The following is a 15,115-nucleotide window of genomic DNA, read 5'->3' on the forward strand; positions in this document are numbered from 1 at the left end:
TAGCCCCAAATATTTTCCTAAGCACTTTATTCTCAAACACCCTTAATCTCTGTTCCTCTCTCAGAGTGAGAGTCAAAGTTTCACAACCATACAGAACAACCGGTAATATAACTGTTTTACATATTCTAACTTTCAGATTTTTCGACAGCAGACTAGATGACAAATCCTTTGCTGTGGTCGTGCCAGAGAATCAGTCCCATTCCGAGGCTTATTTGAAGGATTCGTAACAAGCTGTTTTTTACGGTGATGGGTTGTTAGCCCTTCGCCCAACCCCCAAGCTGGAGGACCACCCCTTATCGGCTACTGCTAATAACAATAATAATAATAATAATAATAATAATAATAATAATAATAATAATAATAATAGTAATAATCGGTAGAGCAATAGCTTACGAAGCATCAAAGCCTTCAACCGACTGCTAGTATCATTTATAAACGCCTCAGTAGAGGTGACCGGTCATCCAACAAGTACGAGAGTAATGCGTGGTCAGCACGATTATACCACCCATACGTTACAGCTGGGGGCGGAACCGTATTTCGCTGTCCAATGTAGCCATACCATCCAAAAATTCATCGCAATGCTGGTTGAGTACCGGTCCCATAGATTGGCCGAAATTTCGTGAGAAAATTCCCCCTACCCCCTCAGGTGGACTCGAAGTGGCAATCATTCCGTATCGTTGTCTAAGGCATTACGTCTTAGATCACGTAGCTACGGTGCGGAATTGATTATTCGTGGATTATAGCATAATTTTTATATTTTTCCTTATTTATTCGGCTAATGTAATGGAGGTATTTTCATTCATATTTTTAAATAATTTGTGATTTTTATATTGCAGTGTGTAACTTTTGACTCAACTGATCTAGACCGTACAATAGTGGTATCAATGTATAAAATCGCGATATGCTGGACAGAAATGTAATTTCTTGCAACTGCATGAGCGAAATATTTTCTTGACACACTGTACTGAATGTGTATTTTTCCTCTGTCTACCGCATTGCACGGATATTCTGAAAATACAATTCCCCACTTGCTTTGTAAACCTATTTCTGAACTTGACTGCTCCATTAAATTGTTTTACATAATCTGAAATTCCATAGTGGCTTGACCTAAAATAGTTTCAAAGTCTGGAGAATTAATCATATTTTGCTTCGAGGAATTCATAATCAAACTCAAGGAAGGTAACAAAAGTTTTTCGTCGAAAAGGGATATTTCATATCTTAATCTACAAAGCTATAGTCAGAAGATGACTGGAAGACATTCTTTATACTGATAAAAACCCTGGAGGATTACTAAAACTAGAGGAAGTGGAGCGGTATGAAGTTTATCTGAGGGAGAAAAAAAAAGTAGAGTGCATCCTCTCGGCCGAGTTAATGTAGCTTTCTTCCCGGAGAACGCTTCCTAACAAGAGTGAGCTGCCACGAACATGACGAAACTGCTAAATCGGGGAAATATTTTGGCCCAGGAATAGCTTTCTTTATGGTCAGGTCAAAAAATCACGGAGCTAAAACTCCATTGTAATCTTTGGAGAAAAGAAATATCTAACCATAGGGATTACTAGATAGATAACATTTTCTAGACTCACCGATAATAACATATTTGATTTTGTTAGAAACTATTTAGCTATTTTTTTTAATTCCTAAATTTAATAGTTTTGATGGTACGACAAAAGAATACTATGAAATAAAATTAAGGAATGAAGGCTTACCAACGAGAGAGAGAGCTTGTATGAACTGTATAAGTATTTCTGTAATGAAAGAGGGATGGAAAATAATAGAATAAGAGAAGATTTAGATATGCTAGCTGCACATTGCAGATTGAAACGTGAAGTACAACTTAGGAAGATAAACAAATACTGATTGTATCTACATACTAGAATGAGTTGAGTCTTGCACAAAACTAAAAGCAAGTGCAAGATAAAAAAATTGTTTATTAAATATGTAAATTGTAGAAATTGTATTTAAATAACAGTATATCTTTGTGTAAAAAAATATTATAAAGTGTGTAATGGAAGTGTTTAATTGATTACTTGTATGTACTTGTCTGTGAACTATAATATAATAAATATCTGTAATACTAGATAGATAAAGATTTTGAGACATAGAAAAACTGTAAAATATCAGGAGAGTAAAAAGTATGGAACACTACTTGTAACTTCCGTATTTTTAATTTTATGAAGAAATTCTATATAGAAAAGTTATACTGGTGAAAATGGAAGGCTTTGAACATGTCGATGTGTTACAAGCAAACATTCTCATGGGGGCAAATAAAAGAGTTTAATTTTTTTTTGTTCCACCATGTTAATAATGTCAAAATAAGTGCTTATACAAATTTTGGCCACTCCACCGAAAATTACGAGGCCATCCAGAAAATGATTTTCCCTGGGGCCGTTTACAAAATAAAAAGCGCAATTTCATGTAAAAATGAAGCGATGAATAGGGATCACCTCCAACGCTGCCCAGCTCTAAAATCACTGACGGAATGTGCCAGATACTGGGAAGCGAGAAGTCTCATGCCTCTGTTTAGTTCTTAGTTTTTAGTTCTTTAAGGATTTTGTTTAGTTTCTTTATTAGATTTAATTTTAGGTTGTATCAAGTTACATTGTTTTAATCTTGAGGTTGTGTTTCGGCCAAAGATAAGTTATCTATGTACCTGTTATTCGAATAAATAAATAAAAAAATATCATGGAAAAATTTATTGAAACAGATACAACAATTGTTGGGCTATTTTCAACATATTCCCCACTGGAACTGAGACATCTGTCTTACCATGGGATCAATATTTGTAACCTTATGTCGTGTTGTGCACCTCTCTGTTTATCCCACGGTATGACAAATATCTCAATTCTGGTAGGGAATATATTGAAAAATAGCGCAACAATTGCTGTATCGGCTTCAATAAATCTTTCCATGAAACTGTGCTTTTTTTCTGTAAATGGCCCCAGGGAAAATCACTTTCTGGACGACCTCGCAATTGCAGTGGCCAAAATTTGTATAAGCACTTGTTTTGACATTATTAACATGATAGAAGAAGAAATTTAACTTTTTTATCTGCCCCTATCAGAATGTTTGCTTGTTAGAGCACAAACATTGTGTGTCCACTTTCTCTAACTTCCGGGAAATCTTTAAATAATTGTTTTCTATTGCATACATCTTATATAAATAATGCATCAAAATATAATTGTTAATATTAATAATATCCCATACAATAAAATACTTGTGCAAAATGAAGATATAGCCTCATTCTATCAGTGTATCACCATATCTCAATTGTGAAAGAAGGAAAGAAGAAATGAATTAATGAATTAATTAATTAATTAGGGAATAAATAAATAAGAAAAGACTTAAATAAATAAACATGTCTATTACCTTACTCTCTCCAGCTGTTCTTAACATTTGTGCCGTTTTCAAGGTGTTCAATAATATTTACTTCGCCAGAAATACTCAGACTTGAAAGTGTTTGTGACACGATGCCGTATCTGTATGCGGGGGCTTGGATTCTCGTCATAACAACAGACCACGTTGTACTGTTTTCTGTTTTCTTTAGACTCAAACGCATTCTACTAAATCGACGGAGCAGTGTACCACCGCTCTTATATTGAGGATCATTTTTGAAGTCCGAATGATTACCCTTTGTGGACATCATGACTCAACTGCGTGTTTCTGATTGTCAGTTAGATGTAGGCCAGTGGGAAGACCGTAGAACCTGGCAAATGTGATTACAACGTAATCGCTAGATCAGGCATGCCAAAACCCTGCACATTGTGCAGTTTCAGTACGGGTACTGATTTGGCTGTGTCTGTGTATGAGTTACGATAAATAAAGTGAGGAGTTCACAGATAACGAAGAAGAGAAATTACGAATCATATAACATAATTGTGATAATGTTTTCCTCAGCCAACAATAATTATTTTAAAATGAAAGGCTTTCATCAGCCCATGTCGAGGCAATAGTATTGTGACAGTTTAAATCAGATTAGTAAAGTTCTCAAAATGTGATATAGCCAGCGCTTATTTCTTAATCAGTACTCTCACGGCTTACGAACTTGACAATGGCGTTGTTTTGGAGTCTGTAGTAAAACAGCCATCAAAGATTAGACGACTAACGACTTTCATTTCATAAGCTGGTAAGTGATGAGAATATAGTGAGGAATACATGTAAGGCTCTTGAGGTTGTAAGGAGCGAAGAAAGCAACTACTGGGTGTTCATTTCAAAGTGTGTCATGACGTCACTGTTGTTGGGTCACCGATTTGAAGCGAGTTTCAGCTTATATGTTAGAGAAGTTGCCTATTATTTAAGGCGTTCTTCAATCTGAACTTGAGAACGTGTACGGTATAACTTGAACGTCGTAGCGACAGATGGCGGTCTGTACGGTCTGTGTGCTACCATAACCTCTTTCGAACTGTGTTTTGCGCCGGCAAGTCGTACGCAGGGTATTTGTTATCATCGGTTGCGTACGGTAACATTCCACAACACAAATCAAATGCTCCGTGTCCATGTTGACCGTCGAAGTTAATGTCAACAAATACGTAAGTAATCGTCTTAACCCTCTCCCCATATCCCGACAGTACGTATTTCCAAACAGTTCACATTCCTGCCACTACCGGCGTTACCGTACGTATCGGTACGTACTCGTCAGAATGAACGCCGTACTTGCTAGGCAACTTCTCTGCCTCATAGGTTATACACCTCTGCGGAAGTGTAGGAAGATTGAATTCTCTAGGCTCATCGGCTAGCCACATGACGGCATACAGCGAGCCATGACACACTTTGAACTGAACACCCAGTATTTGCAAGGCGGAAAAAGTTTCTGGAAAAATATATAATGGCAAATTTTCCATCTCCCGTGACTATATTATGCTAATATACTTACATTAATAAATCTTTAAAACTGACACACATAGAATATCGCCGCTTAACAGCTTGTGAACTACACTTTTAATTTCTTTCAGTAATGCTCCCAACTTGTCGATACTTGCTCTCAACGTTTTCCATATAAACTATATGTGAATTTAAATTCTAAACTTAATTTATATCATTTATTAATATTAATGTTAATTTATATTGACATACAGCACGGAAATTATTTCAGTGTAAAAACTTCACAATGTCCTACTGTATGTAATTAATTGAGAGTAAATTTTCTTCAATATTTGTGCACCAATGGTTCCAATAAATAATAATGCTTGACGAACAATGAAAGAGTAGGGTGTATTACTTTAAAATAATTAGTACTACGTAAAATGAAATACTTTTTCTTTTTTGTTGTTTCGAAATTACTGCAATACTTTTTTTCTTCAAATACTGTATAAAAACCTTGTTAATAAATTATGCTTTACAAATCACTACTTTGTCAAGCATAACTGAGTAAGCGTAAAGATTCTTGCATTACAATTGTCAAATATAGACACTGGTAATAACCGTGTTTTTTTCCTTCTGCTAAATGTGTTTATAATGTCCAAATGCCTGTTTAATCCAAACCTAGAAGCTCAGAATAAATTATTGTACACCCCTCCAGCTAAGAACTGGTAAGATCAACCCTAGAATGATGCAGTCTGCACAGACCGGCAATCCGCGCACATAACTGCACATTTAGAGTCTGATTTCTGGTATGCCTGCGCTATGAAACCTGAACAGCGTTTGAAATAAATAAAATTACTTTTATACATATTATTTTTGGATGAATTGGTACATAAATATCAAATGTGAACAAAATTATACTAATAGTTTACGAGAAAGCACTGTACACTCATAGTACCACGAAAATCACTTTTTGGCTGTCGAAAGTACTGAATAAATGTGTTCCTGTGAAAATATCTCAATTTAATTTTTACAGCGTCACAACGCTCTCTCTTTATGCACCGTATAACGCTGTAGTCAAAATTAAAAAGATTCAGAATAGATTGGAGTGAAACACATGCTACATCAGACTGAAGTCCTCGTTGGAGACTTATGGTCTGGCTTCAGTAAATCCCTTATACTACTATATAGAAGGTATGTAAATATTGTGACAGGGATACAGACAAGTGACTGTCGCCTGGAGAGACACCTACATGTCACGGACATCAGTGTTGATGGAATGCGTAGGCGATATGGGAAGAAACTTACATAATCCGCTCCAGCACTCAGAATTGAATGAAGTCAGGCATAAATACCTTGGGGGCTGTCATTTGACTCCTGACTGTTTCAACAGGATTAAATCACTCAAATTGTGCGCGTTTATCTTTGTCTCTGGGTACCTATTTAAGCCTTGTGGATGGAGCGCACAATGAGATAAACTTAATAGGTTTAACTGGTCCAGACAATTTTAGTTCGTCATGAAGAAAACGAAGTATACCATGCCGTAAATTTATGGAAAGTAAAAGGGCCATTTTTGTTAATCTGGAACCTATAAGTTTACGCAAAACGTAGCGGCAGCTCCTAGCCTATTTCACAATTCTAATGTTCCTTGTCGTCACTGTCATAGATCGTGCTTCACATTGTTTTAAAAATAAATGACAGTTGTTACTATACCAATTACCGACAGAAGTTAGCTATAATTACATTCTTCATGTAATATTCAAATAAATCACAGTTGCCCGCTAACAATAGATTTGTGACTATACGAATGAAGAAAGTATTAGCGTCGTGCATTACAGGCACTATGTTCGATTCAAGTTTGTAGAGTATGGTGAAGTTTGATATTTTTTTATGTTCGCTCTGCAGAAGAAGGCCTGTCGTGTTTGTTCCACCTTGTTATAAAAATATTCGCTGTCCTCCAGTCCCGCCTTCATGTTTTAACTGCTTAAGGATTTTAGTGCGTTAGTTTTTCATATTAAATAAGACGAAGTTTCAGAAGTCTTTGTTGCCTTTCTCATGTCCGAACATTACAGAATACTATTTTAAACCGCTTATGAACTTGAACACATATTTTGCGATTAATTATATTAATTATATAAAGCCAACAAAACAAACACAGGACATTTCACAAAACTACGACAATTTCTTTCCTGAAGCAGGACAGTGAAAATCTAACACGAAAATATAAATAAATTATCAGCAGGAATGACATTAGAGCTGTGAAATGATACATACGTTTGGATCGTGTAAAAGAAACCTATCAGAAAACAAATAGAAGTGAAATCAATACATATGAAAATGAAAATTTTATGAAATTTTGCGATTACTTTTCATATAGGATAAGACGAAGTTTGTACTGTCATGGTTTCCTCCCTCATGTTTGAACATTGCACAGTACTAGTGAGTACTGTAAACATATGCGTTTTTAAATATATTTTGTTTGATTTATTTATACGTATATTTTTGTAAATGTTTAGTCATATTAAAAACAAGAAAAATTGCCTATACTTATTACTGCGTAACTTCGCAATATATGTGCCTGACATACTTATACAGCTAAAGAATAAAGACGCAGGGAGAGGAGGAACTACGGACAAAGGCACCGAACATATGTAAGGAAGGGGAAAGATTGAACAAACGCAAAGGGAGTTTCGGTTCAAAAGAGTTTCGGCAAACATGAGCCGAACATAAGGTCTCTGACCGGTTTTCAACGGACTCTGTTATTTTAGTTTACGTGCTGAATTTGCACGTATTGTCGGATGCCTAAGGAGTAGGGCGAAGTTTGTAGTATCTTTATACGTGCGATCGAAAAGTCCCTCCGCAGCTCTATTAGTTCCAGCAACGCTAGAATACAACCCTGTAGAAAGTTGGCACTCCTCTATTCATTCCGGTTTGATAACCTCACACCCCCAGTCCATCATATGCTTAGCGGCCAGTGCTGCCACTTGAATTCTCTACCAAATACACTTGAATTCTCTGCCTAATGGATTCTTGGCTACACAAGCACTGCGGAGAGACTTCTGGATCTCACTGTATCTCCTCTCATGTTCGAACATTGCACAACACTATTAGACATCCCAGTAACGCCCGTATCAGCAGGCAATCTCACCCACCACCTGAGCTACGCCGGTGATTTAATAGGATTTATGCCTAGAACAACTATGTGATGATTTTTATTGAGATATTGTAATATATAACTGCGGTTATCATATTGATGTAAGGGAAAATTATGTTAAAAGAAACGTGGGACAGCAACGTTTTTACCCACCATAATTTCACAGAGAGCCTCCGGCGTGGCTCAGTCGGTTAAGGCGCTTGCCTGCCGGTCTGAAGTTGCGTTCGGGCGCGGGTTCGATCCCCGCTTGGGCTGATTACCTGGTTGGATTTTTTTCCGAGGTTTTCCTCAACCGTAATGTGAATGACAGGTAATCTATGGCGAATCTTCGACCTCATCTCGCCAAATACCATCTCGCTATTACCAATCTCATCGACGCTAACTAACCTCGTAATTGATACAGCGTCATTAAATAACCTACTAAAAATTCACAGAGATTTTGTCGGGATTCGAAACCGAATCTTTGGTATGCAAAAGACAAATCTTAGCCGTTGGAATCCCTGTACGCTTTAAGAAGTATTGAAGAAAACTAATTTGAGAGATAAGAATCAAAGTTTCTGTTCACGACAAATGTTTTCAGCACGGTATTCCGTGTGCTCTTGGCTTCTCAACCTGCTGGAGATTTCAGTCATTTTTACTTCTCGGGGTAGGGGAGTCTTATCTCGAGTCACAGCATGGCACTCACGCACATACGCGACTCACGCACTTTCCCTCATTCGCATGCAGCGGGCACTTATTAACTCGCCCGGAACAAGGTGAGCGGATTTAAATATGTATATTACACGATGTCCAAAGGAATATCCTGTCCCAAACGTGACTTCTATAACAACTTCATCTAGAATCTCGATGTGCAGGCGAAGTGACACAGATGTAGTTGTTAGCTGACGGCTACGCGTCGAAAGGTACAGGAGTTCAACTCCGAGCAGATAGGCCTAGTGTGAAATTTCTTGTTGATAAAGCGGTCGCCTGCCGTTTGGGAAAGTTTTATGAATCACTTCGGTTATCGGAACGGCTTCCAACCTATTTATATGCTCTTTCCAGTCTAATCTGGAGACTACTTTATTATTTTATCGTTTAAACTGAACATATTTTTAGTTTCTTTCTAATTGTAATATCATAGTGAGTCAAGAATAATTAAGTTCTGTTGTTTGGCTAATTCCTGACGTATGATTTTCCAATTTTGTTATACCTGGACTGTATTCAATATTCGTTTATTACTTTTGAGGTCTGGCATCTTCTGTATTTATCATTAGCTTATTGTTGTTGTTGTTATTATTATTATTATTATTATTATTATTATTATTATTATTATTATTATTATTATTGTTGTTTTTGTAGGCTTTCGGATCTCTCGTGCCTTAGATATGTGTATAGATAATATACATATGAAGAGTCCACTGCAAGAATGATGGATGTCATTTGGAATACATTTTGCAGGAGAAGCAATTGAAAGTTTGAAATGCTTAGCGCTCAAAGCTTAACTGTGATTTTCCGATCATTACTAAACAATGACTATCAGTGTTAATGACATATAACTCTGTATGTACATTCTATATGGCTTAAGCTATGCATTGACAGTCTTGGTTCATTTTCGACAAGAAAGTGACATCCATCATTCTTGCAGTGGACTCTTCATATTCTATTATACTGAAACAATTTTATTTCTAACTCTTTCATTTCCATATGTATTGATTTCACTTCTATTTGTTTTCTGATAGGTTTCTTTTACACGATCCAAACGTATGTATCATTTCACAGCTCTAATGTCATTCCTGCTGATAATTTATTTATATTTTCGTGTTAGATTTTCACTGTCCTGCTTCAGGAAAGAAATTGTCGTAGTTTTGTGAAATGTCCTGTGTTTGTTTTGTTGGCTTTATATAATTATAACATGTTTCGTATTGTATCACATAGTAATGGGAATTTTAGGCATTAATTTTGGCCCTCGGTTGTACAATGCTTGAACTAAATTACACCCAGAACTTCTAACATGTAACCCACTAACATATAGGCCTAACAAGAAAATTAGAAACGTGTTAATATCTTCAATTTGATTAAATAAATTTATAGCCTATGTGTATGAATTAATCAACCTTATTTCTATTCTATAATTTTGAAATATATATATATATATATATATATATATATATATATATATATATATACATATACATATAGTCCTACTTTTCACGTGCGATATTATTCTTCTCTAGTGTTAATATTATATTATATAATTCCATTGCCGCTGTAATTTAAATTTTAGTTCCTATTTTATTTTACTTATTTATTTTTATTATTATTTTTTTTTTCTAGATTTCTCTTATATTAATATTGTATTATATAATTTCTGTAACTGTAATTTTAATGATATTTCCTATTTTATTTCATTTTATATTCTCTTATAGGTCTATTAATATTATATCTGAACTGCGACCGAACACGAGCGCTGCTCATTCGGTCTCAGATTTTGTTAATACTACTGTATCTCCTGTTTTATACTGTTTGTATTATTTTATTTCTATTTCTCTTGTTTGTTTGTAATCATATTCTTTATTCTGTATATTTAAATAAATAAATAAATAAATAAATAAATAAATAAATAAATAAATAAATAAATAAATAAATAAATAAATAAATAAATAAATAAATAAATAAATAAATAAATAAGTAAATAAATAAATGAATAAATAAATATTGTGAATGTTATTATTCGGTTCAGAAGTTTTAGTCATCTAGTCTGCTGTCGAAAAATCTGAAATTTAGAATTTATAAAACAGTTATATTACCGGTTGTTCTGTGTGGTTGTGAGACTTGGACTTTCACTTTGAGAGAGGAACAGAGATTAAGGGTGTTTGAGAATAAGGTTCTTAGGGAAATATTTGGGGCTAAGAGGGATGAAGTTACAGGAGAATGGAGAAAGTTACACAACGCAGAACTGCACGCATTGTATTCTTCACCTGACATAACTAGGAACATTAAATCCAAACCTTTGAGATGGGCAGGGCATGTAGCACGTATGGGCGAATCCATAAATGCTTATACTGTAAAGTGTTACTTGGGAGACCGGAGGGGAAAAGACCTTTGGGGAGGCCGAGACGTAGATTGGAGGATAATATTAAAATGATTTGAGGGAGGTGGGATATGATGATAGAGACTGGATTAATCTTGCATGGGATAGGGACCAATGGCGGGCTTATGTGAGGATGGCAATGAACCTGCGGGTTCCTTAAAAGCCATTTGTAAGTAAGTAAGTAAGGATGTTGGGAACTTTTTGTATAATCAATTCGTAGAGGATGAAAGTTTGAAGCTTGCTTTAAAATACAAGGTGGGTCAAAAGTCGGTTTCCCCAAACACTTCCTTACATTTAATTACATTCAATTTATATTTTTTACTACACATTCTGTTAAATATATTGTTCAAAATGGAGACATGACATCGGAAAAACAGATGACGCACGAACATGGTTGTCATTCCACCACTTATTACACCAGTTATTCGTTTATTCAAGTTATGAGTTGTGTGTATGTGTAAGTAAGGAACCTAAGAACGAATCTTGTGGAAAGCGACTTTTGACTCACCTTCTATATCAGTTCGTTATAATATATCTCATCACATCTCTCATTCTTCCTGGTGATGACAGAAAAAATGAGGCGTTCTATGGAACAAGAAATTAACTACAAAATCTTGAATTTGAGGTAAAGAGCATGAAATATTTTAGATCTCGTGTAACAGTATTGCGCCAAACGACATTAAACGTTTCTAAATGGCACTGTGTTTGTTGGAGGGAAATGTTTTGTGAGAAGGGAGATGTATTATTAAGGATTCAGTATTGTACATTAAGTTGTTATTCCAGGTAACGCCTCAAATATTCTGATGAGGGCAGAGGCTTAAATCTGTGAGAAAATATTTTTACTACGGGTAAATAACTCTTATCTTATTATAAAACAACATGATTGATCGTATGATGGTGATATTGTTGATGATGATTTATACAAATTGAAGAGATGTGCCTTTCCTGATAACCTACCTTTTTCATTTACCTGTGCTAAACTAAGAGATTATTACTGATGAACTGGCTGAAGAGAGGCGCAGAAAAGGTCTCGGATGCAGTGGTCGGTGCATCTCCAACGTCGATTTTAGTATTGATTAGCTTGGAACTCAGACCGATTTAGCCTCTGGGAAAGATGACTATTGTCTACTGCAAATAAAAGCAGAAGGAAAGCTATTACAGTGTAAATAGAACACCTGACGTCCTGCTTCGCTGTCACAACGAAACTGGCTCTAAGCACAAGTTGTAACAATATTAATGGAAGAACGCTGAAATTTCACAGTGACCAGTCTCGATTCAATGTTTTGTAGTATGGATGAATTAATTAATTAATTAATTAGGAAACATGAATTATTTAAAATATTAATGAATTCAGGAGTGAATGCGTGATTTCTGTAAAGATGAATGGATCAATTTATAAATGAACCAATAAATATATATTTTTTGCACTATCGTGTTTTTGTTGTATTTACAGCTATTGTTGTTAGGCCTAAAGTTAGAATTTCCACACTGAAACTTGTTGCTAGGGAAACCATTCTTCACAATATAAAACTGTACTGAAATAGATCCATTACGGTGCAATTATTGTTACTTAGTCACCATTACAGTATAGTTTTACGAAGGTTTTGGAATAATATTGCTCTAAATTTTCAATGCAAAATATATTCTATTTGCAATTTTAAAAATATTACCGTGCCAGAAATGTTGTATAATACATGTTTGTGAAGTACATTGCAACATATCGGAAATTTAAAAACTCGCTCTGCTCGGTTTTCAAACATTTCCTTGGTTTTGTAAGAAGCACTTTCAAACTTGTATCGTAATATACTATTGAATGCACAGTAAATTAATTAATATGAAAGGACGTTCGTTAATTATTTCATTAATATGCCAGCAAGAAAGTAAACACACTATTGACTGATGATATTAATTCATTAATGAATATGATAACATGTAGACCGTTACTGAATATGTGAATGAAAGTAAAAAAAATATTTCTTCGAGAAATTTAACAAATTGAATGTAAAGTAATGGTTGATTTTAAATGATTATTTTTAGTTTTATTCTAACGAAACCACTATAGGACTTTTAAACATGAAAAAATAACTTTACAAATTTTTACTGCGAATTCACTGAAGTTCGATGTGCGCTCCTCTTGTAGCTGTACTCCATATTCTGCCACACACGACTGAGATAATGACCGACAGATGAGATGGCTTCTATGACTTATTCTCTCAAAAGATTAATGTCGTTAATGGGTATACTGCATGCTCTTTGCTGGACGTAATACAATGGGAAAAATTCAGAGTAAAGAGGTCCGGGAGTTGTGGTGACCATGTTTTTGATCCTCCTCTTCCGTTCCAGCTCTGCAGGAAAGTTTCATTTATGAATTCCCGAACTGCGTCAGAAAAGAATGCTGCAATCATTTTGAGATCTGATGTGCAGTAATTATATATCAACGGAATGAAAGAATTAGTAGTGCAGCTGCGATGCTTTGTCATCTGCATCCGATATTACTCCGGTCTTCGTACCAACACCATAGTGATTTTGTCATTTTCCGATCTTGTGCCTTCAAACTTTCAGGACTAACAATGCTAACAATTTCTTGTATGTACTGTAACCAGCTTTTCTTCTCCTCTGAACGTCTATCCGTTTTGTAATTTTTCATTTATTGTATTCCATAGATCTTGCATTAGCAATGAAGCTTTAAGATGTGGAATAAGTCAAAATTTTATAAGATTACAATTACAATGTTTACAATTTTTTACAATTTCAATTTCAAGTTCAATTTTTTTTTTTTTTTTTTTTTTTACAATTTTTGGCGAGATGTAGTGGGCTGAGGTGAGGCCGAGGTTTCGCCAACAGATTACCTGGCATTGGCCTTATGGTGGGGAAAACGTTGGAAAAACCCAACCAGGTAATCAGACCAAACGGGGGTGAAGAAATTGGCTTGTCAATCAAAGATCGTATTTTGGAAAAGATGAGACGTTTCAGATCAGTGGCGTTTCATGACACTGGTAAATTTTTTCATCTTAGGCTGATGATTAAAGTTTTCGATTGGAACATGTATGTTATACCTTGAAATTAATAAGTTATTTTTTTTTATTCGGAGGAAGAACTGTTACAACACTTTAGAACCATTCATTCTTATGGCCGTTTGTATTCTCATTATAGTGATGATTCAAAACCAACACTGGATATCACTTGCAACGAAATGATTCTGGAGCCTCAGGCGTAGCTCAAGCGGTAGACACGCTTGCCTGTTCACCCGGAGCTATGCAGGGTCATGTGTTCGATTTCTACTTGGGCTGTGATTACCTACTTAGTTTTTACTAGGTTATTTCCAACTATGAAGCGAATATCAGATAATCACGCGGCGCATCTTCGACCTCATCTCACCAAATATAATCTTACTATCCTCAATTCCATCGGCACTAAATAACTTAGTAGCTGATACTTACTTATGGTTTTTAAGAAACCCGGAGGTTCATTGCCGCTCTCACATAAGCACTCCATCGGTCCCCATCCTGAGCAAGAATAATTCAGTCTCTACTATCATATTCCAAATCCCTCAAATCCATTTTAATATTATCTTCTCATCTACGTCTCGGCCTCCCCAAAGGTATATTTCCCTTCGGCCTCCCAACTAACACTTTATATGCATGTACAAGCACTGCCCATCTCAAACGTCTGGATTTAATGTTCCTAATAATATCAGGTGAAGAATAAAATGCGTGCAGTTCTGCGTTGTGTAACTTTCTCCATTCTCCTGCACCTTCATCCTTCTTAGCTCCAAGCATTTTCCTAAACACCTTATTCTCAAACACCCTTAACCTTTGTTCCTGTCTCAAAGTGAGAGAGTAGCTGATACAGACTCGTTAACTAACCGACTAACAGAAAGACTTCTCGATCATGTAAGATCACAGACTTCTGGCAAAGGAAAGAAGTTGCAACTCTATTTGGGGAAAGGATCTTCACTTCTTTACTGGGAATCGAACCAATCTCTTTCGAATTTATAGTCAAGACCGTCACAATTGAATTGCAAGGAGAAAAATGCAAATTAATAATACATGAATTAATGATAGACAACTGAATAGAGATTAATTAACTTACAG

The sequence above is a fragment of the Periplaneta americana genome, chromosome 9 (assembly GCF_040183065.1).
Source record: "Periplaneta americana isolate PAMFEO1 chromosome 9, P.americana_PAMFEO1_priV1, whole genome shotgun sequence".
In the NCBI taxonomy this organism is placed as follows: Eukaryota; Metazoa; Arthropoda; class Insecta; order Blattodea; family Blattidae; genus Periplaneta; species Periplaneta americana.